The 21,135-nt window shown below is 41.5% G+C and overlaps 1 protein-coding gene across 1 annotated transcript in view; it reads right to left on the bottom strand.

Moving 5' to 3' along the window:
• DAPK1 (death associated protein kinase 1) overlaps positions 1-21,135 on the bottom strand; it is a 552,849-nt gene that overhangs the window by 320,707 nt on the left and 211,007 nt on the right. The window lies entirely within an intron of this gene.

Raw genomic sequence — 21,135 nt, 5'->3', positions numbered from 1 at the left:
GGCTGCATTCCTCAAAACCCTTACACTGAAGTAAACCCATGGAATTCTGCTCTTGCATATGAGCAACTGGAGGTTATCCTAGCTATCACTTTTGTAGCTGTTGGTAATGGCGTACCCTATTTTAGTGAATAATTACTTGGAAGAAGCCAGTGCCCCTTTGAAAACATTCCCAGTGGTAGATTTATAAGTCTTGAGCTGCATTGGTAGGACAATGAGGTAGAGTTAAAGTTGGGGAGGACAATTCCACTGATGCTTTTTGTCTTTCCACAGAAATGTGATGCTGTTGCCACAGCTTCCTCTTTGAAGGCGTGAAGGCCAGTTTCATAGAAAGCCCTGTGCTAGTGCACAAGTCTCTTGCTTGCAGTCCTTCATTACTGAAGGAGGTCACATTCCACGAGTAACGCATTAAGGGGGCATATCCTTCAAACGCTTGCATTTGATGCAGAATTGAGGGCACTTTGCATACCAGCTCACCTTCCGTGCTGAAGAGGGCAGACATAAACAAGCATGTGTGACCAACAATGACAAGCCCTTGTCTGATACTGGCCTGCGCCGTTGTTTTGCAGCCTGCTGATGGCTGGTTTTCTGCCAGAGCTACTGATCTACACTCAAACGCCCTTAGATAAATAATTACGCTCTTAAGCTGTCTCGAGTGCTGATACAATTGACCTTGTAAATAGAAATGTTTGCAGTTGGAATAAACTCCGGCATTTGGAAATCTTTTAAACATTAACACAAAAGAGAGCGGCTCAGTCCTCCCTCCAGGGGATTGCGCTTGAACTGTGCCAAGCTAGGCACTTGCTTTTAAAAAAAGAGAAGAGTTTATTTATCTTGTATCCCTTCTGTTTGTTTAAAACTTTTCTTTTTCAACGCTGTGATTGGAAGACAAGTCAGAAGATTAAAAGCCACAACAAATAAACCTTGACTGGGGGTGGGGGAGAAGATCAGCAAGGACTGTCGTTTTTTCTTAGTTAACTTGCTTGGCTTTTTAAAACCCCCAGCAAAGGTAAAAACCAGGCTTGCTACTTGTTCAGAGGCAATTAGCAAAACAGTAAATTTCCTTATACTGTATAAGATCTGTTCTTCCCACCATGCCTTTCACCATTTTTGCTAGATCACTTGTTCAATTTTCCCATCAGTTCACAAAACCTTATGCGTTTCCCCCCTTCAAAAACAGCCACCACCAAGGAAGCTGAGATATCATATAACAATTCTGCAAGTATCTAAACTTGTTGCTGAGGTTAACTTGAATGGTAGAATAAACCTATTGTTACAACAGAAATTGTTACTTTTATGTGAAGAGCAAAGAACAGTGAAATGAATTGGATGCCTTAACTACTGAGTTTGCAGTCCTCTAAGGATGCAATCTGGTGTTCTTCCTGGATTGTGGTCAAGCATATTTTAATCGTGTTTTTATCCCCTCTTCCGGATCTGATTCAACGCCAACTCATCCCTGATAGTGGGGAAATATGTTTAGGGAGGCAGTGGAAGACAGGAGAGCCTGGCGTGCTCTGGTCCATGGGGTCACGAAGAGTCGGACACGACTAAACGACTCAACAACAACATGTTTAGGGCCCATTCCTGATCCAGGAAGGAGTAAATAATACAGAAACACAGGAAAGGACTGATAAATAACTGCTCCAATAGACACCAGAAGACTTTGAGAAGCAAAGCTCCTGTCAAAAGCAGCTGCCTGAAGTAATTGACCCTCAGCTTGGCGTTGGGTTGGGAATGCAATGCTTTTTGTGTTTGTGTCATCTTTCTAGTATATTTCCTGGAGCATTTGTATGTAGAAGTTGGCCATTGGCACACAGCTGCGCTTTCTCTGCTGCATCCATAACTAACAAAAATGGATCAAGGTTATTGAGGAATTCATGGGCCTGTATCCTGAAGGGATCCACGCTCTTATTTCAACACTACAATGCCTCTATTAGACACTGGCATCTGCCACAACTTACATTTCCTTAATAGCAATTATAAAGGGTTTTAAAAACAAACTTGTAAGCATCATTAGAGAGGATTCTCTTTCCCCGCTAAAGAAATAACTGTCCGTACCAAAAAGGACACAGACGCACACACACACACACACACCCTTTCTGCTTCTCAAGCATTTCTGAGATGACACATTGGTTTCCATTCTCACAAGCCTTCCGGTCCCATAGTTGACTTTGCATTCTGCAAAGCAGGTGAGACTTGCCAGGAGGGCAATGTGCTTTCCAAGAAAGGACACGGAAACCTTTGACGTTTCCAAGATTTTCAAAATATTTACAAGCCTCAGCCCACCTCTGACAAAATGAGTTGGGGAAGGAAAGATTCCCTCTCTCGCTCTCTCGCTCTCTCTCCACCCCCCTTCAATTTCATGTAAAATAATCCACTGGGTCTCCTTGTGCCCCCTTTCTTCCCAGTTACCAGGTTTGAATTCTCGGTGACAGTTTATTTGTCTTTGGAGGCACTTCAGTGACAAATGTTTAAGGGAGTGTGGGACAATGGTGGAGAACAAGAAGGCAGTTCATTGAACTGACAGTGACCATACAGTAAATAGAAGGCGATTCAAGCTTCACTGATCACCCAAGAGCACTGTGGGGCTTTTGTACACAATCACAATAGGCATAACATAAGGTCTCTGTTTATTTTTAACAATATAAACCAGTGTACGCAGGCAAGTATACATCACCTGGAAAATAATTGCAAATACCAAATCAAGTAGACTGAAAAGCAACAGCACTTAAGCAAAACCACTGATTCCAGCCAGTCTCTTTTCCAAGTCACGAGATGAAGATTATTGCTTTCAAAATCACACACAGTATCTCCCAAGAAATGCTCTATGGTTCAAAGGAGCTGTGCATTAACAAGAACCTTGCTGTGCCTAAGTAATAGCAGCGCAGAAGAATTTATGTTTCCTGAGAATCAAGCACTGCATTCTTTAAAAAATAAAAAGCAAACAAATGCTGCGATCCTAGGACTTGTGTCTTCTGGACCCAACAATGGTATCCATATTTCAAGCAAAATACAAATGAATGTATTCCTGCCTGGGCACCTAGTTTTCAACTGGAAAATATAGGTGGCCTTATCAAAGCATGGGCATGTTCATTGGTTGACTCATACGCAACTGCTACAGGAAGTCCCCTTTGTACAGTAGAAGCTGGACTTCGCCAATGAATGTTCTTTATTAAGTAAGACTTGGTTTTGATTTCATGATCCAGCAAGGCTTTTGAGCAGTCTGGGGAAATGTTTTGTGAAGCACAGACCTAACCGGTTTGATCATTTCTGACAGATACCACAGTACGTAGCAGTACAGAATGTTCCCCTATGTATTGCCCAAAATAACAGACCACGGGGTGTGGAGAGGAGAGGCTCCCTCCATTTGCTTACAAATGCTGCGGGACTGAAATAGTTAACATGGAGGTTAACACAGGGTAAGAAGCAGTTGAACCCAAGGAGAGCATGTGCGAATACAAGCCTACTGTATTTTACTTGAGGTATTGGTTGTGGTAGACAGTTGAAAAGCCTCACACTGACTGTCTGAATGACACAAGTAATGCGCTATTAGCATAAATACTTTGTAAGGCATCCATTTAATCAATTTCTCAAATAATGGAATGATCTACTACAAAATAGTGAACTGTATACACTATATTTTGGCACAAAGATGGTCATTCTCCCACTAGTAACCAGGGACTCTAAATAAATGATTTCAACAATGTTTTATTAAAGGAGGACAAGAGCCCTCAAGCTGCATTAATCGGGGAGAAGTCGAGTGGCACTTTTGTCATGGAAATGTTAAGCACATAATAGTTCAGGCAAACAATGCAGAGCCACTTCATTCTTTCAGCCATGCTGACACCTCTTAAAGAGGAACTGCAGGGAAGGATGTGGGAAAGATTTGGTTTCTGGAGAGCTTGTTTCAGTGAATATTTTGGAGGTTTACCTACAAACTCCTTTACTAAAGAGTATAACTGAGGGACACACGGGCAGCCATGCAGGAGCAGAGTTTGGGACAAGACATTTTATTCCAATTCATTCTTTGACTGGATTTATTACGAGTCCATGGCATTTTATTGCAATTCAACAAATCCATACATCTACAGCCTCAGTAGCCTCTAAGGATTTGGAGAGGAAGATAATGAAAAACCAAGTTCATCCCAAATATGCATAAACGCCCAGGCTGCCAAACTGAAAGAGAGAATGCAAAACTTCAGACTTCTTTCTATAAAATATATGGACTTGCAGTCCTGCAATATGTGGATTGTGGTGGGCTTGGATAAAAGACAAGAGACTACATTTTGAAAATATAATTTAACTATTTTAGTACCACCATAGTGAATGTGCTATGGAAATAAAAGAGGTGAGGTCTAGGGAAAAGAAAAAGCAGGAATCAGGAAAGATTCAACGTAGATTTGTGGTGGTGGTTCTTGATGAAGCTTATGATGTTAAAATGTCATGTCAGAGACAAGAAATCAGAATATGACTTGTGCAGTAAACATAGGGGCTAACTCCTAGGGGCCTTTGCCCCACCCCAAGAAATATTTGAGGAGGCCTGAGGAGTCCCTCCAAGTTGATGGACATTACCATTCAAGACGTGCCGTGTCATGTGATCAGTTATGTGGGGCAGAGCTTACCTGGGCCCCCAAAATATTTTATTCAAGTTGGTACCTCTGGCAGTAAATGATACAAGATGGCCAAGAAGGAGAATTGGAGGGGAGCATATTGTGAGGGGAGCATATATCTAGAAGCACATGTTTTGGAATTAAGAGTAGTCAAGGCAGTAAATTAAAAGAGAAAATAAGAATCAATTGGCATTAAAACAATACATACACCTGTACAACCAGAAGTATATATATTAGATCAAATGCTGAATGATGATTAGAAGCTACAAGGGTAAGGAATACTTATTCCATGCAGGAGGTTTCTATCCCTGATCAGGCTGTGCTTAATATCTGGAAGAAGGAAATAAGAATCCAGGTGTACTTCTAGTTACCATCTCTAATTCTCTGATTTAACAGCCTGAAGGTAAGAATGTCTTTGTTAATGAAAGCTTAGCTCACACACTCATATTGTGGGATAACCAACATGCTTAGATCTAATCAATGCAGGAAGGGGTTAACACCATAGAGGAAGCTGTCCTGCTAGGCTTAGCTAGGTTCCCCATCTTGGGAGGAAGCTAATCAAAGATATTGTTCCCCTTCAGTCTACCAAAGAAGCTCAACGAGTGAAGAGGTTCTGAGCTGGTTGCTCCAGGCTCAGACCACATGGCTTTTATGAGCCGTTCTTGTGTTCCTATGCCAATAATTTAGGAACTTTCACCACTGTAACTAAGCCAAGTTTCACTGCCTGTGTTTTCTGACTGCTGTATGGAAAAGCACATGAATCTAACCTTCGGAGAGTTTGTATGTAAACAATTTTTACCAAAAGTGTAGTCTTTTTCTGTGCTTAGGGAAGTGCAGCACTTTGGAAGGAACTTAGAAGGGCATATTTTAAGGTCATTGTGAATCCTGATTTTGTCTTCTGTGACATTGGCTGCCACTCACAGCTTGGTGTCATCTGCAGATTTGATAAACATTTCCTCAATTCCTTCATCCAAGTCATTTATAAAGACGTTGAACAATAACGCGGCCAGGACAGAACCCTGACAGAACTCTACTTGTCACTTTTTCCCAGGGTGATGAGGAACCATTAGTGAACACTCTTTGGGTTCTGCCAGTCAACCCAACTACAGATGCATCTAATGGTAGCCTCATCCAGCCCACAATTTAGCAGCTTCTCCAAAGAAGTCATCCCCTCCATCTGCTTCCATCTTGTAGTTTTCTTTTTTAAAAAAATAATTTTTATTAACCGACCAATCAAATCAAATCAAATCACATCACATCACATAAATTCCAAATTACAAAGCCGAATTTTAAATTTTTGTTGTTGAGGGGACCCATATTTCAAGTTTCGAAGGGGGATTCCGATCATCTTCTTGCTACTGCGTTCATATCCAAATCAGTCCAAATAAAGTTCATAATTCTATCCAGTCTTATCTTGCTGTTTCCACATCTCATCTTATTCGTACGTTTTTCTTTTTCTTTATGATCTCTTCTGATAATCTCCTTAAGCAGATAAACACCAATTATATCCTGTGTGGATTTTTCCGTTCGACCAATCCTCATATCGTGATGGTTTCCATATATCATCACTTTCATAAATAACATCGCTCTTTCCATCATTAATCTCAGGATCTGTTGTTTTTGAGTCCCACTGAGGAGTCTCGCCCACAGTATAAAAACAGCTCTTTTCCTCCTCCCAGACTCAAGTCCTCTGACAGAGCTTGCCAACATGGTGACGGTATTTTTAACTGCGTCATTCCAGAGCTCTTAAACTTTCCACGCTCTTCTTAAAACATGCTTTGGTTAGAAAAGTTATCTCCACACAGACGTAAATCTACAGCTTAAGTCATTAAAGCGGCATTTCTGACTTGTGAGGGGAGGGTTCTTGTTTTATCACATAGAGGAAAGAAAGAAAGGTTTTTTTCCCCTCCCCCATCAGTCCCTTTGCCATACCGAGTCTTAGCTGTCTTCTCATGATTGATTCTTATTCTTCCGACTCATCTTGCATATCAGAGAACTCTTCAGTTAGCAGTCTTTACTCCCCCTCCTTCCTTGAAATATGTGCATTCTCTTCTTCCTAATTGTTCCTTTTGAAGTTCTTGCAGCTAGCGGCACGGATCAGAGACAGCGTCCAGGAGCACCGAGATCCACAGGGGGGCATTCTGCCTAGTCCCCCATCCCCTCAAATTCAGGGGGGGGGGATATAGGGCACTGCAGGCACGGGCAGCCCCCCCCAATCCTGGGGGGGTAGGGAGGCTAATTACTCCCATCACAGCCTCCTAATTACCCCCTGTGGGTTGGAGAGATGTTATTGTCAGCCATCTTCCGATGCGCCCCTAGTGGCCCCCCATCTTGTAGTTTTCTGCCCTTTAATGGGTTTCTGTAGTACTGCTTCAGTTTCCTTTGCACCACTGAAGCTATTATCCCAGGTGTTTCCCTGTTGTCTGTAACATTGTCTCCATCCTGCTTAGGATTTAGCTTAAAGTTCTCCTGATCTCAGATACACAAGACTCTTAGCAAACACATTCTTGCCAACTGCTCTGAGGTGCAGCCCATCTTTTGCCAGAAGTCCTTCCTCGTGGAAGCAGAGATCATGGTCCAAGAAGCCAAACCTTTCCTGGTGACACCCTCTGGGCAGCCAGTTGTTTACTTCCAGCATTTTCCTCTCTTTTCTTGGGCCATGACCTTCAACAGAAAGGAGTGATGAAGAAACCACATATGCCTCAAGGCCTTTAAGTTTCCTACCTAGAGTCTCATAAAGGTAAAGGGTAAAGGGGCCCCTGACCATTAGGTCCAGTCATGACCGACTCTGGGGTTGCGGCGCTCATCTTGCTTTATTGGCCAAGGGAGCTGGCGTACAGCTTCCGGGTCATGTGGCCAGCATGACTAAGCTGCTTCTGGCAAACCAGAGCAGCGCATGGAAACGCCGTTTACCTTCCCGCCAGAGTGTTACCTATTTATCTACTTGCACTTTGACGTGTTTTCGGATTAAATAATTTTTATTAAATTTCTTTTATGCACACAAAAGCAAAAAACAAAACATTCAGCAAAAAATCACGACACTTAAGTACTATGAAAGAAAATAAAGAAAAAAAAAAGAAAAAGAGAAATAAAGAATCAGACAAAAGAGAAAAGAAGAAAGACAAAAAACTACAACATAAAGACATAAAAACTGTCGACTTCCTTCCCTACTGATTTCGGGTTTCCACTTTCAGTAGTTATCTTTTTACCGCTGGTTTTTGTTTTGGATTTGCACATCGGGAGTTTTACAACAGACCTGCTGTATTTGGTAAGTTTTTAAAATTACCTTCAAAATAGGCCATAAATTTACTCCAGTCTTCTTTTAACTTTGTATTTTTGTGATTTCTGATTTTTTGTGTCAATCTTGCTAATTCAATAAAGTCATGTAGTTTTAATTGCCAGTCCCTCACCGTTGGGAGATTTGTGCTTTTCCAATTTTGAGCAATTAGCATTCTGGCCGCTGCTGTTGAATATTGGAATAGAATTTTATCTTTTTCTTGAATTTCTTTCCCGACCATCCCTAATAGAAAGGCCTCTGGGTTCTTGGGAAATGTATATCTAAATATCTTTTTTAACTCATTGTATATCTGATCCCAAAATTTTTTAATTTCCTCACAAGTCCACCACATATGTATGAAATTACCTTCTTTTGTCCTGCATTTCCAGCAAGCCTTGTCTGTGGTCTTATACATTCTATTCAATTTTTCTGGTGTGAGGTACCATCTGTATATCATTTTTTCTAAGTTTTCCCTGATTGCAGCGCTTGCCGTGAATTTTAATCCCTCTCTCCATAGCTTTGACCATTTTTCATATTCTATATCATGTCCCAGATCTTTTGCCCATTTGACCATAACTTGTTTGATTTTTTCATCTTTGGTTTCCCATTCCAGTAGTATGTTGTACATCTTGGATAGTATCTTCGATTTACTTTCGACTACTTCAATCTGGAATTTGGACTTCTTTTCATTCATTCCTAATTTTTTATCTTCTGTCCATATTGCATTAATTTGGTGATACTGTATCCAACCCGACAACCTCTCCCTTAGTTCTTCATATGGTCTTAGTTTCCAGCTGTCTTGGGATCTCACTAATAGGTCTTCATATGTCAGTTTTTGTACTTCCATGTTTGTTTTTTTGATTGATAACAAATCTGTTGGGGACAGCCACCAGGGTACTCTTTGTTCCAACAATTTCTTATTTTTTCCCCAGACTTCATACAAGGGTCCTCTTATGATATGGCTCGAAAACCTTTTGTGTACTTTTTCTTTATTTAACCAGAGGTAGGCATGCCAACTGAATCTATTATCGGCCCCTTCCAGATCTAATAAGTCCGTATCTTCTAAGGTTATCCAATCTTTGACCCAGCAAAGACAGGCCGCTTCGTAATATAATTTTAGGTCAGGTATTGCCAGTCCTCCTCTCTCCTTACGGTCTGTTAGTAGTTTAAATCTAATCCTTGGCCTTCTTCCCTGCCATATGAATCTTGAAAGTATCTTCTGCCAATCCTTAAATATTTTAGACCCTCTGATGACAGGTATATTTTGAAATAAGAATAGCATCCTAGGGAGTATGTTCATTTTTATTGCTTCCATCCTGCCCAACCACGAGAGATTCACCCTGTTCCAAACATCCAGGTCCTTTTTCACTTTGTTCCATGTTGGTATATAATTATCTTCGATTAAATTTATATTTTTGGGTGTAAGCCAAATTCCTAAGTATTTTATTTTCTTAACCACTTTAATTCCAAATTGTCTCTCTAATCTTTCCGTCGCATCGTTTCTCAGGTTCTTCGTTAACATTTTTGTTTTGGTTTTGTTCAACTTGAAGCCCGATAATTTACCGTATTCCTCCATGATCTCCAATACTTTGCCCACGCTTTCCTGCGGCTCTTCTAGGGATAACATCAGGTCGTCAGCGTAAGCTTTTAATTTAAACTCCTTAAATCCTATTTTGATCCCTTTTATCTCTGTTTTGGACCTAATTTTATTCGCCAGGACTTCCAGGGCCAGAATGAATAGAAGCGGGGAGAGGGGGCATCCTTGCCTTGTTCCTTTCTCTATTTTGAATTTATTCGTAAAATTGTTGTTTATTATCAATTTAGCATGCTGGTTTGAATATATTGCCTGTATTCCTTTTAAGAATTCACCTTCAATCCCTGCCTTCTCCATCGATTTTAGTAAAAACCACCAGGAAACGTTATCGAACGCTTTTTCTGCGTCTATGAAAATCAGGGACGCCGGAATATTATTGTTAATCTCCAAATATTCAATTAGGTTAATGACGTGCCTCACATTATCTTTCATGAATCTGTTTGGGAGGAAACCCGCTTGATCCTTGTGAATTATCCTTATTAAACATTTCTTCAGTCTATTCGCCATGATGTCCGCATATATTTTGTAGTCATTGTTTAATAACGATATTGGCCTGTAATTTTTCATGTTCGAATTATCCGTATCTGGTTTCGGGATTAGTGTTATAAAGGCTTCTCTCCACGTCTCAGGAATTTTCCCTCCTCTTAAAATATTGTTCATGGTGTCACAGAGTACTTGTGCTAATTGGCTTCCCAACACTTTGTAATATTTGGCCGATAGCCCATCCGGGCCTGGTGCCTTCCCTAATTTCAATTTTTTTATCGCATTTTCAATCTCCTCCATATTTATAGGTCTATTTAATTGGGTTCTTTCTTCTTCTGTGACAGTTTTTCCTATGCAGTTCTCTAAATATTTTTCTATTTGGGCTGGGTCTTCTTCTCCTTTCTTATATAATTCCTCATAAAAATTAAGGAAATTTTTTTGTATTTTTTTTGGGTCGGTTATTGATTCTTCTTCTACCATTATTTTATTTATCACATTCTGCTTCTGTCTTTTCCTCAGTTGCCAGGCTAGGAATTTTCCTGTTTTGTTCGCTGATTCGAAGTATCTCTGCTTCATTAGCTTGATTTTCCATTCTACTTCTTGGTTCGTTAATATTGAGTATTGTCTTTGTAGTATTTTTATTGATTGTAGACTTTGTTCGTCTTTCGGATGTTCTATTAATTTCTTTTCATACTCCCTCAGCTGTTTAAGTATTTCGTCTGTTTTTTGCTGCCTTATTTTTTTCCTGTGGTTGTTTTGCTGGATAAAGAAACCTCTTAAGACCGCCTTGCTGGCGTCCCAAACTGTTTCTATGTTTATCCCTGTGTTAAGATTCAAGTCCCAATACTCTTTTAATGTTGTTTTGGCTTTTTCGATCACCTCATCGTTGTCCAACAGAAAGTCATTCAATCTCCATCTAAAACCTCCATTTGATTTTCCTTTTAATTCCAAAGTTATTGAGTTATGGTCGGAGAGGGTTTTCGGTTGAATTTCACATTTTATCGCTCTTAGGGTAATTTCTCTTGAGGTCCAAATTTGATCTATTCTTCCCCAGCTTTTATGTACTTCTGAGAAGAAGGTAAATTGTTTTTCTGTTAGGTGCTTGTGTCTCCACACGTCCGTTAGTTCCATGTTCTCCTTCAGATCTTGGAATGATTCCGGTAACTTTCCTTGTTTTCGTTTTCTCTTTTCTGTTTGCCTATCCAATTCTAGTGTCGGCACTGCATTAAAATCTCCTAATAATATCAACTTATTGTTTCCTAGTTCTACTAACACTTGTTCCAATTTTTTATAAAACTCAGACCTATTTGAATTTGGAGCGTAGATGTTTACCACGTCAATCTTTTCTCCTTGAAAGCTTATTTGCACTCCCAAAATTCTCCCTTCTTCATCCTTGTAGGACAATTTGGGTTCCCATTTTTCATCGACATATGTTACCACTCCCCTTTTTTTCTCTTTCCCAGAATTTATAAATTCTATTCCCAGGTTCTTATTTACTAATACATGCTTGTGCTTTTTGGCTACATGAGTTTCTTGTATACAAATTACATCTAATTTTTTCTTCTTCAACACATTTGCGATTTTATTCCTTTTCGTTTTTTCATTCAATCCATTTACATTCCATGTTAAAATTTTAAGATTCATTATTACTTTTATCTAATTAAGAAGTCAGTAATTTGTCTGTTTCGGTTTTGAGTTTTAACTAGTTTAGATTCGGGTGTTTTGATTCTCTGTTTCCTCCTGATCCTCCCCTTCCTCTTCCTCCTTCGCCTCCTCCTCTTCTTCCTCCCCCCCACCCTCCTCCTCCTCACCCCCTCCCTCCGCCCCTCCCCCTGCTCCCCCCCTCCCCTCCCTCTCACCACCTCTCTCCCCATATCTCACCAACAACCCCCCGAGTTCTTTTTCGTATCTGCGAAGGAATTTACTGACTTCCTGAATCTCTGTTATCTTGAATCTTTTCCCTTTGTAAAAAAATGAGATCCCTTCAGGGAATTCCCATCTGTGTTGTATGCCATTCTTTTTCAAAGTATTGACTATCTGTTTGTAGCCCTCTCTCTTGCGAAGGAGCCTGATTGGTATTTCCTTGAAAATAATGATTGGTTTCCCATCAATCATTAATTTCCTTTGGTAGCTTTCTCTCAAAATTATGTTTCTCATCTCTATCGATCTGAAAATCACTAAGCAATCTCCTGGGATCCTTTTCTGTTTGTTTTGTTTCGGTCTTATTTTTATTCTAAAAGCGTTTTCTATGGTTTGTGCAACCTCTTCTTCTTTCAGTGCTAGCCACCTCGCCAATTCTTTTGTCATTTTTCCCTTTATATCTTCCTCCCTTGCCTCCCCTATTCCTCTAAATTTCAGATTTAGCTGCTTTTGCTTCATTTCCATCATGGCTAAATTGTCTAAAACTTGATCCTGACTTTTACTTAGTTCTTCAAAATTCTCCTTAATTTTTTCTACTTCTCTTCGCTGGTCTTTCGTTTCTTTCTGTATTTTCCTATTTGAGTCCTCTAGGGACTTTGTTCGGACCTCTAGATCTTTAATTTTGTTTGATAATTCCCCTACAACAACCTCTATTTTTTTATCAAAGGAGTCCTGCATCTCTCCTAGCTTTTTTTCCATGTGTGTTTCATTCTGTCTAAATTCCTCTTTTATTTTCAGCCATAAGGCATCTAGGTCCCTTATTTCCTCTTGCCTTGAAATTTTCCTCTCTATAGGTGTTCCCACCGACTTTTTCCCATCTCTTCCCGCCATCCTCCCGGTTTATTCCCTCTCTCCTCCCCAATCTTAGAAGATAACCAGCCTTGTATTTCTTTCTGCTGACCCCCAAGGGGCGTACAATCTAAAAGGAGATTCCGTTGGCTTGCTCCTTTGATAGGTTAAGGCACTAAAGTTCAATAAGTAGAGAAAAAAGGGGGGAGAGGGGGTTACGCAGATGAGGGGGGGAAGGGCAGGGGGGTTGGAGAGGGGAGAGAAACAAGAGGCAAGAAAGAGGTATAAAAAGTCCAAAGGTCCAAAAGCAGTGAGGGAAAGCTTGTAAATCTTTCTTCTGAGTTGGTTTCAGCCACTTGTTTGGCCTAATCCAAGGTTCTGGTTTTAATAGCAGCCCAATGTTCAAATTTAGTTCAGGTAGTAGTTTTATTCAGGTTCAACTTGATGTCTCCATGAGGGCAGCCGGAACTACAGATCAAGGATGGGAAACAGGAAAGGCGGGGAGGGGGAGCACACGTGGAAGGATAAAAAGGAAGAAAAAGGGGGGCAAAAATGAGCAGAGGGTGGTACACCGCTTAAGGTCCTTTAAGTTTCCAGGTCTTTCTGTAGGATTTAGGTATTCTGCAGGTAAGGAATGTGGAGGGGTAGCTAGGTTTTAGACCTTACTTCCAACTAGACAGGTCCTTTAGTCAGGTCAATGTTTCCATAACAGCAGCGCAGGTTTCCAACAGGGAGGGGGGGTAAGGCTTGGGGGGGCAGACAAAAAAAAATAAAAAAATAAAAAGGGGGGGTTTGGGTTGGGTACAGGGCAGGTGCAGGGGTTGGAATTCTGCAGATTTTCAGGTCTTTCTAAGAGGTTTGAGTAGTCCACAAAGAAAGGTGGTGGTTGGAGTTCACTCTTAGTTTTAGAGCAAAGGTGGGTAAATATGCAGGGATTCTGCTACCTCTAGATGGAAAAGGGGTTCCTCAGATCAAAACTGAGAGGTGGTAGCTTCTGTATTTTGGATTAGTTCCAGAGCTATAATTAGATCCGTTAAAATCCAGTCAAATATCAAAGGTTTCAATTATCGAACTGCTAGGTTGGCAGGAGCAGAGACCCAACAATGGGAGCTCACCCCGTCACGGGGATTTGAACCGGCGACCTTCTGATCGGCAAGCCCTAGGCTCTGTGGTTTAACCCACAGCGCCACCCGAGTCTCATACTCCCTTGCTATATGTTGAAGGCTGTGTCTGACAGTATCGTTTGTACCCACATGAATCAGAAGGAAGGGGTTGTAAGTGGGCTTTATAAGATTGGTAACTTCTCTGTCACATCTTGAATCTTTGCACCTGGAAGACAGGACACCTCCCAGGGCATCCTGTTATCGCCAGACACTGCTGCCTCTCTCCTGCTCAGTAGGAAGTCACCTACCGACGCTATATGTCTCTGCCTTCTCTGGGGGTGGCAGGAATCATTCTGTGCATTGTACCTACCACAGCCACATTGGTATGTTCTGAGGTCTGCAACTGATGTCCTTGCTCCTCTGGCCCAGAATCAGTGTCCAAGGTGGGGACACAGAATTGATTTTGCAGCTCCCGTGGGTCCTGATAGTCCTGCTTGTGTGTATCACATTCCTCCAGGGGTTCATCTCCTGCACTGTGCAACCTTCCTCTTCCCTAGGGGGCAGCCCCCCACCAGCACATTGCTGTTCCAGGACAATCTACTCTGCTCTATTGAGAAATTCTGCATCTTGCCCGACAACTCAAAGTGTGGATAGTAAGGCCTCAAGTTGCTACAGCTTCTCCTCCAGCAAGGCAAGCAGCTTGTAGTTGCTGCAGGTGTATTTAGCAAATTTGCAGATAGGAAGACAAACATGGCAACGGACTTGCAGGTCACTGCAGAAGCCCCCTTGCTGCCCATGTCTCTTGGCCTGACATACAGTGTGAGACAGCACTCTGGGCCTCTCCCACTGAAGGCCCCTGTTTACAAGTCCTGATCATGAGCTCCTGGTCATGAGGTTCCAGATACTGCAAGTGGCTAAAAAGAACTGCTGCTGGCTGCTAAGTCCTCCCCCAATTTACCTCAGCCTCAGCCTCATCCCCCAAACCCTCAACTAAGTCTAAGGAGATGTTTTGAATATATGATGCGATGTAACCAACATTTTCCATGGTTTCTTCCACCTGGAACATTCCTGAATGTACAGTGGTTCCTCGCAAGACGAAATTAATTCGTTCCGCGAGTTTTTTCGTCTAGCGAATTTTTTGTCTTGCGAAGCACAGTTTCGGAAAAGTTTTGGAAAAGCTTCAAAAATCACCAAAAACCTCAAAAAAGGCTACCACACCGCGTTCTATGAGTTGCTCCTTGAAGTCAAGTCGCAACTGTATTAACGGTGTTAAGAAAAAGGAAACAAACTTGCAAGACATTTTCATCTTGCGAAGCAAGCCCATAGGGAAATTCATCTTGCGAAGCAGCTCAAAAACCGCAAAACCCTTTCGTCTAGCGAGTTTTTCGTCTTGCGAGGCATTCGTCTTGCGGGGCACCACTGTACAAGAAGTCATGGACCACATAATTTCCAGGGCACTTGACTTCTTTACCAAGTACATGGGCACTATGGGAAGCTACATTTCCCAGGGCTCCTTGCTGAAGAAGCTCTGTTTACATTGCAAGCTAAAGGTAAAGGTAAAGGGACCCCTGACAATTAAGTCCAGTTGCAAACAGCTCTCGGGTTGCAGCGCTCATCTCGCTTTAAAGGCCAAGGGAGCCAGCATTTGTCCACTTTCGCAGACAGTTTTTCCGGGTCATGTGGCCAGCATGACTAAGCCGCTTCTGGTGAAGCCAGAGCAGTGCACGGAAATGCTGTTTACCTTCCCACCGGAGCAAAACCTATTTATCTACTTGCACTGTGTGCTTTTGAACTGCTAGGTTGGCAGGAGCTGGGACTGAACAATGGGAGCTCACCCTGTCACAGGGATTCGAACCGCCGACCTTTCGATCAGCAAGCTCAAGCAGCACAGTGGTTTAACCCACAGCGCCACCTGCGTCCCACACATTACAAGCTAGAGAAGAATTTATGGGGTGGAAATACACTTGGTGTGTAGTTCAGGTGAGCATTACTTTCTTGTGAAAGTCATATTATGGTCCAGGTAAACTCAAACTTTGGCAAAATAAGTTCTTTTAGGTGCCAAAGAATGGGGCTTTATGCAACTAAACACAAGGAACATTGACTTTGCATATCCTAGCATTATTCTGCAGCCTCCTTGTGTTTCATAATCCTGTGTTATTGGCTCTGAAATAGTTGTTTTTTGACAATTGTACAAAAGCATTTGTATCAGAGCACAGGAAAAAAGCCCCAGATGAGTATTTGAAATCTCTAATATTGCTGTAAATATGTTGATTCAAGTCTTAACAGTTAACAGATTTAACAAGGAAGCATGAAGGGTTGGAGATGCGGATGTGAGCTTGTGCACAGCAAAGTCTCAAGACATTTTCACACTTGAAGTGAAAAATCACTCTCACTAGCACCATCATACATCTCCATCTTATTGTCCCCTATGAGTGCTATCCACTGGTACATAGAAGGCCCACTTTGAAAATCCCATGAACAAATTAGGTTTTTCTCACAATAGTGACTTTCATCCCTTCAAAACACATGCATTTGTGGTTTTTGGGTTCCATAAGTTTGTTGCAGCAGCGGAACTATAAAGCATTTGGTGTTTCTGCCACGCACCCAGAGAGTCAACTGAAAAAGAGAATGAGGTACCACAGAATGGAGATTTCTTCTACAATTTCATTATCAGACTCATATAATTTCATTCAGTTGCGTGCTCAATAGCTACAGGAATAAGAGCTGTTGCCGTAACTACTACAGTTTCCCAAAATATGTACTTCACAGTTTGCTTAGCAACAGCAGAGACTGCAAACATCCCCATTTGCTGAAAGGATTATGGTCTCACGGTTTCAACTGCACAGCTACTGCTGATCAATTTGCAGCTTATGTCATTCAGTTTTCGTTCTCTTTTTATAGTTCCAGCAATTCCCTGTATCCCTTGTTATAGAATGGAGGTGGGATCCATAATTTGCCACCCCTCATGAGCCATTAACTCCATTCTAAAACAAGGGAAACTGGGAGTTACTGGAAGGGACAAAGCAGTGTTGCAGTCGGTGTGGTGCAAACACGGTGGCAGAACCAATTCATTGCTCACCCCTATCACATCCTTCCCTCTCCCAGTAATTCACAGCTACTCTGGTGCCGATGGCTACTGGGCTGGTGGAAAGCAAAGAGAAAGAGAGAAAAATATCTGTCAGAGTCCGTATATATTAATAGGAAACTCATTTTTTTCTGAGTGTGGATCCTTATGTAGCTAAATTGCACTATCCTCATAAAAGAGGGAGTTGTCTGCAGGCTTGGGGAACCCCCCCCAAAAAAAAACTTTAGGGGAAAATATCTAAGGAAGTAGGGAACTTCTTGTCTGGCAAGCCTTTCCACACAGCCCGCTAGGGATCTCCTGCTTAATTTCTAATTGCAATGAGTTCCACAGGGCCTGTCACTAAAGTTTCCAGCCAAAACTCAGGAGCATAGGGGACCACTGAAAGTGCCTCTCCAGAAGTTCTCAGTGATTGAGGTGGAGCATAACGAACCAGGGAGTCCTTAAGGTACTTTTAGGGCTTCGTGAAATAACACAAGAACCTTGAACGTATAAATTGTTGTTAGTTTATATGTTGTGAAATTCAGATCCATTGCTATGGCCATTTGTCAGTTTCTTGCATTTTCGCTTAAAAATGGACTGGAGAAGCAGAGCATCACATAACTATTTACAGTGGTACCTCTGGTTACGTACTTAATTCATTCCGGAGGTCCATTCTTAACCTGAAACTGTTCTTAACCTGAAGCACCACTTTAGCTAATGGGGCCTCCCACTGCTGCCGTGCTGCTGCCGCGCGATTTCTGTTCTCATCCTGAAGCAAAGTTCTTAACCCGAGGTACTATTTCTGGGTTAGTGGAGTCTGTAACCTGAAGCATATGTAACCTGAAGCGTATGTATGAAGCGTATGTAACCACTATATTATTGGTATGGTGAAGGCATCCTTAAGTAATGATGGACACCAATGCAGGCACCCCCTGATAATTTTCTGTAATGTTTCAGCTCATAGTGCAAAACCTGCTTCATTCTTCCGCCTTGCGCTGGGAAGGTAACATAAAAAGAAGAGTGAAAGTGTCAAGGCAGAGAGCCAGAGTATGAAACTGAGAAGAGATGCTGGTAAATTAAAACATAAACAGCTTGCCATGGGAGGCATGAGGTAGCTAGTAAACCAGCCAACAAGACAATCATTTTTATGCAGGGGTGTGGGGGGAGAGATATTGTTTCAAATAGCATTTTAAAACACTAACATCATAAGGTTTTTGTTTCAAAATCAGTTTAAAGTTTTTATAACACTGGTTAGGCAGATTAATAGCAACTATAATTTTATATCATGCAATTGCCACATTAGCCCTTTTCATGTGTGTCTTTCTAACACTAGTCTTCTGAGAATTCTCATGCAGTTGAAAAGGCTGCAAGCCAACAAACAAAAATCATTCATGATATGCTGGTGTTTTAGCTTTTTAATGAAAAGCACACCGTAGAGCCTTGAAGAAAAAGGCAATTGTGTGCATTTTTAAAACACCATCCACTTAATTAGCTATGACTGTCTAGTGTGAAAGATAAGTGACAAACTGTATAGTATATTAGATGGACATGTTTTTCTCCAGAACTTTTTATTCTCTTAATTTGTTTCAAATATCTTATTTGGGGTAGGTGGGAAGAATGTGAAAGTCACGTATCTCGAAAATGCACAGCCACTATAAGAGAATGCAACATGCCTATTAATAATTATTTACTCCTCTGGTATTGTTAAGAATAATGAAGGAATGGGAGTGTTGGCCCCCAAGCTGAATTTCTCCTGAAATGTTTTCAATTAACTCTTGGCACCGGCAGGAAAGCATCAAACCTTTCCCATGCTGAAATATGGAAAATCTGCAGGGTACATCTCCGCAGGGGTGGAATTTCATTAAAACAAGCACATCATAATTCAACGACTTCTGCACCCTCTTTAAGCCTCTCCATTGATAAGGAGGCCAGGGTGATTTTTATGGATTTGCAAAGAGAAATGATTCCATAAAGATCTTTTCAGAACGTTTGCTTTGGCCTAGGCCTTTTGAGTCCTTCTCTGCTCTCTGATGCAAAAATGGTAAGACGTTTAGCACAACTGTGACTACCAGATAAGAGGCAGAACCGAAGAGACTTCAGACAAGACTTTATCCCTTAGACAACTCCTTTCTGAAGTCTCGGTAGGAACTCTCTCTACAGTGATTTCCTGGGGTCTTTTAAAAGCTGAAAGCTTGCTGCAATCCACATTTTTTTGTATGGCTTATTTGGAAAGCACATACATACTTGGAAAGGACAAATGATGTCTTTTAAGGTAACAAAACTTCCACCCATGACAACCCAATAAACAGATGTGGTCACACACTACTCAGAAAGGAGGGAAGGGATTTTTAAAGAGGGAATTTTATACTGAGGAGTCATGCTGCACTTTGCCGTGTGAGAAGTGCCTTTGTTGCCACCGTCTCTTTGCGATTTGTGTTGTGTGTCCCTCCTTCTTTCAGCTTTTGAGCTGATCAGTTTCCCTTCTCCTCTTCATTATACTGTGAATACTAAAGAGAAATGCCATTATCCCTTCATATTGCTCCTGTTTGTCGCTTGGAACTTTACTGGTTTGAAAAATACTTTACGCTTTACGCCATTATCTCATTCATAACATCCCAATGAGATAGATTGCTAATTATGTCTCCATTTTATAGGTAGGGGCCGAAGCCGAACAAGGACTGTGACTCCAGGACCACCCAGTGCGTTGAAGGATGGGGATGGGGCGGACGAGGGGGGGCGGGTGGAGTGGGGATTTAAGATGCTGCTCTCCATAGTCTGAGACTATCTACTATGCTGTAATGATTTCATAACACCTATTCTTCATACTGGAAGTAAAAGAAAGATAGTAAAATGCTACCGGGAGGGTGGGGACGAAAGTGTTGTGTTCGCTTTGTGCAGATCCAGTTTTTCTTTTGTAACAGATTTTGGCTTGGGCAGTGTATGAAGCTGCTGTATTCACCACCTTTTCCCCGTGTGGGTTTTCCTTTAGTGTTGAGAGCTGCATATACCCTTGTGAGAGACTGAGGCACACGAGCAGTACCACATCAGAAACCCCTGAGAGACCTCTCCCATGGTATGTGCTTGCCAATGGAGAGGCACATTGTGTATGTCAGTGTGCAGGTGGCAGCCACAATGCTGTGTGGCTGCACAGGATTTCACAGACCATTATACTCCCTAGTTTGATGGATGTGGCTTGCAGCAGAGTAAATGTGTTTAAAATTGCACTGTATGCATAAAGGAAAACTGAAATTTAGAGTTGTGTTAGTCCGTGGGTTTTTATTTTAAAATAAAAAGAATGTAGCACTTTGGCAATAAACTTTTTAAAAATGTGCCCGAGCTCTCATACTCTAATCAAATCCTGATACATCAGATCCTGAAATGAACTGAGCAACTGCAATCATCTAAGGGCTGTTGTTTATGATTTAAAAGGAAATACCTCAGTAGAAGCTTGATCTTATAACCCTATGTAAATAAGAATATGCCTTCTCTCACCCATGAGAACAGAATCCATTGTCCCTCTTGAGATCTTGGGTTCATGCACTTTTGTTTGAGGACAGCTGCTCTGAGGTCCTCCGAGGTTCTCAGCCTGGGAGCTGGCCCCGATTCCAATGGATTCATGGATAAGCTGTTCCATCCAGAATCTCAAAGTGGCCGAGGTGTTTAAGATGCAAACAATCTGCTCTTGTACAGCTGACATTACTCAACTCATTACAGCATCTCGTGACGCTAGCTCCAAATCACACATTTGAATAAGGAAAAATAGTGAATCGGATGGTAAAATTCTAGTAAAATATCTTGATTTTTGTAAAAGTATTCATCACAGGCTTTGTGGGGCGGTCAACTGTTCCTTAATTATTGCATAACTGGGACAGCTGGAGAAAACTGCAGGAAATCTAGGACAAATATTCTAAACTTCTGGACAAAGCCTTATCCAGGTTATTTGGGACAGAGGAACAGGCAATTATCTGCTACTTTCATCTGTTGAGGGTGATATCTGACCAAGGTTTTGTACATATTACCATCAAAAAATGAAATTAGGTCGTTTCCCTCCTGTTCCATTTCAAATTGTTGAAAACTCCCAGAATGATTGTCCTGGGGTACATAAACATACATGTTGGACATGAATCAGTTCAGAGCACGAATCAGGACACATTCTAGATTTTTTGTTTTTCAACTGAACAAGATGGACTGAAAATAGGGGCGGGGGATACCTGCCGTGATCAGCTCGCTTCCTGTTTAGGTTTAGGCTCTCAGTTGCTTTGCAGGAGTGGAAGACCTACCCAAATGATTTGCTCACA

Source organism: Podarcis bocagei, assembly GCF_964188305.1.
Source record: "Podarcis bocagei genome assembly, chromosome: 11".
NCBI classification, from domain to species: domain Eukaryota; kingdom Metazoa; phylum Chordata; class Lepidosauria; order Squamata; family Lacertidae; genus Podarcis; species Podarcis bocagei.
The sequence above is the reverse complement of the archived record's forward strand: the minus strand, read 5'-3'. Positions and strand labels throughout refer to the sequence as shown.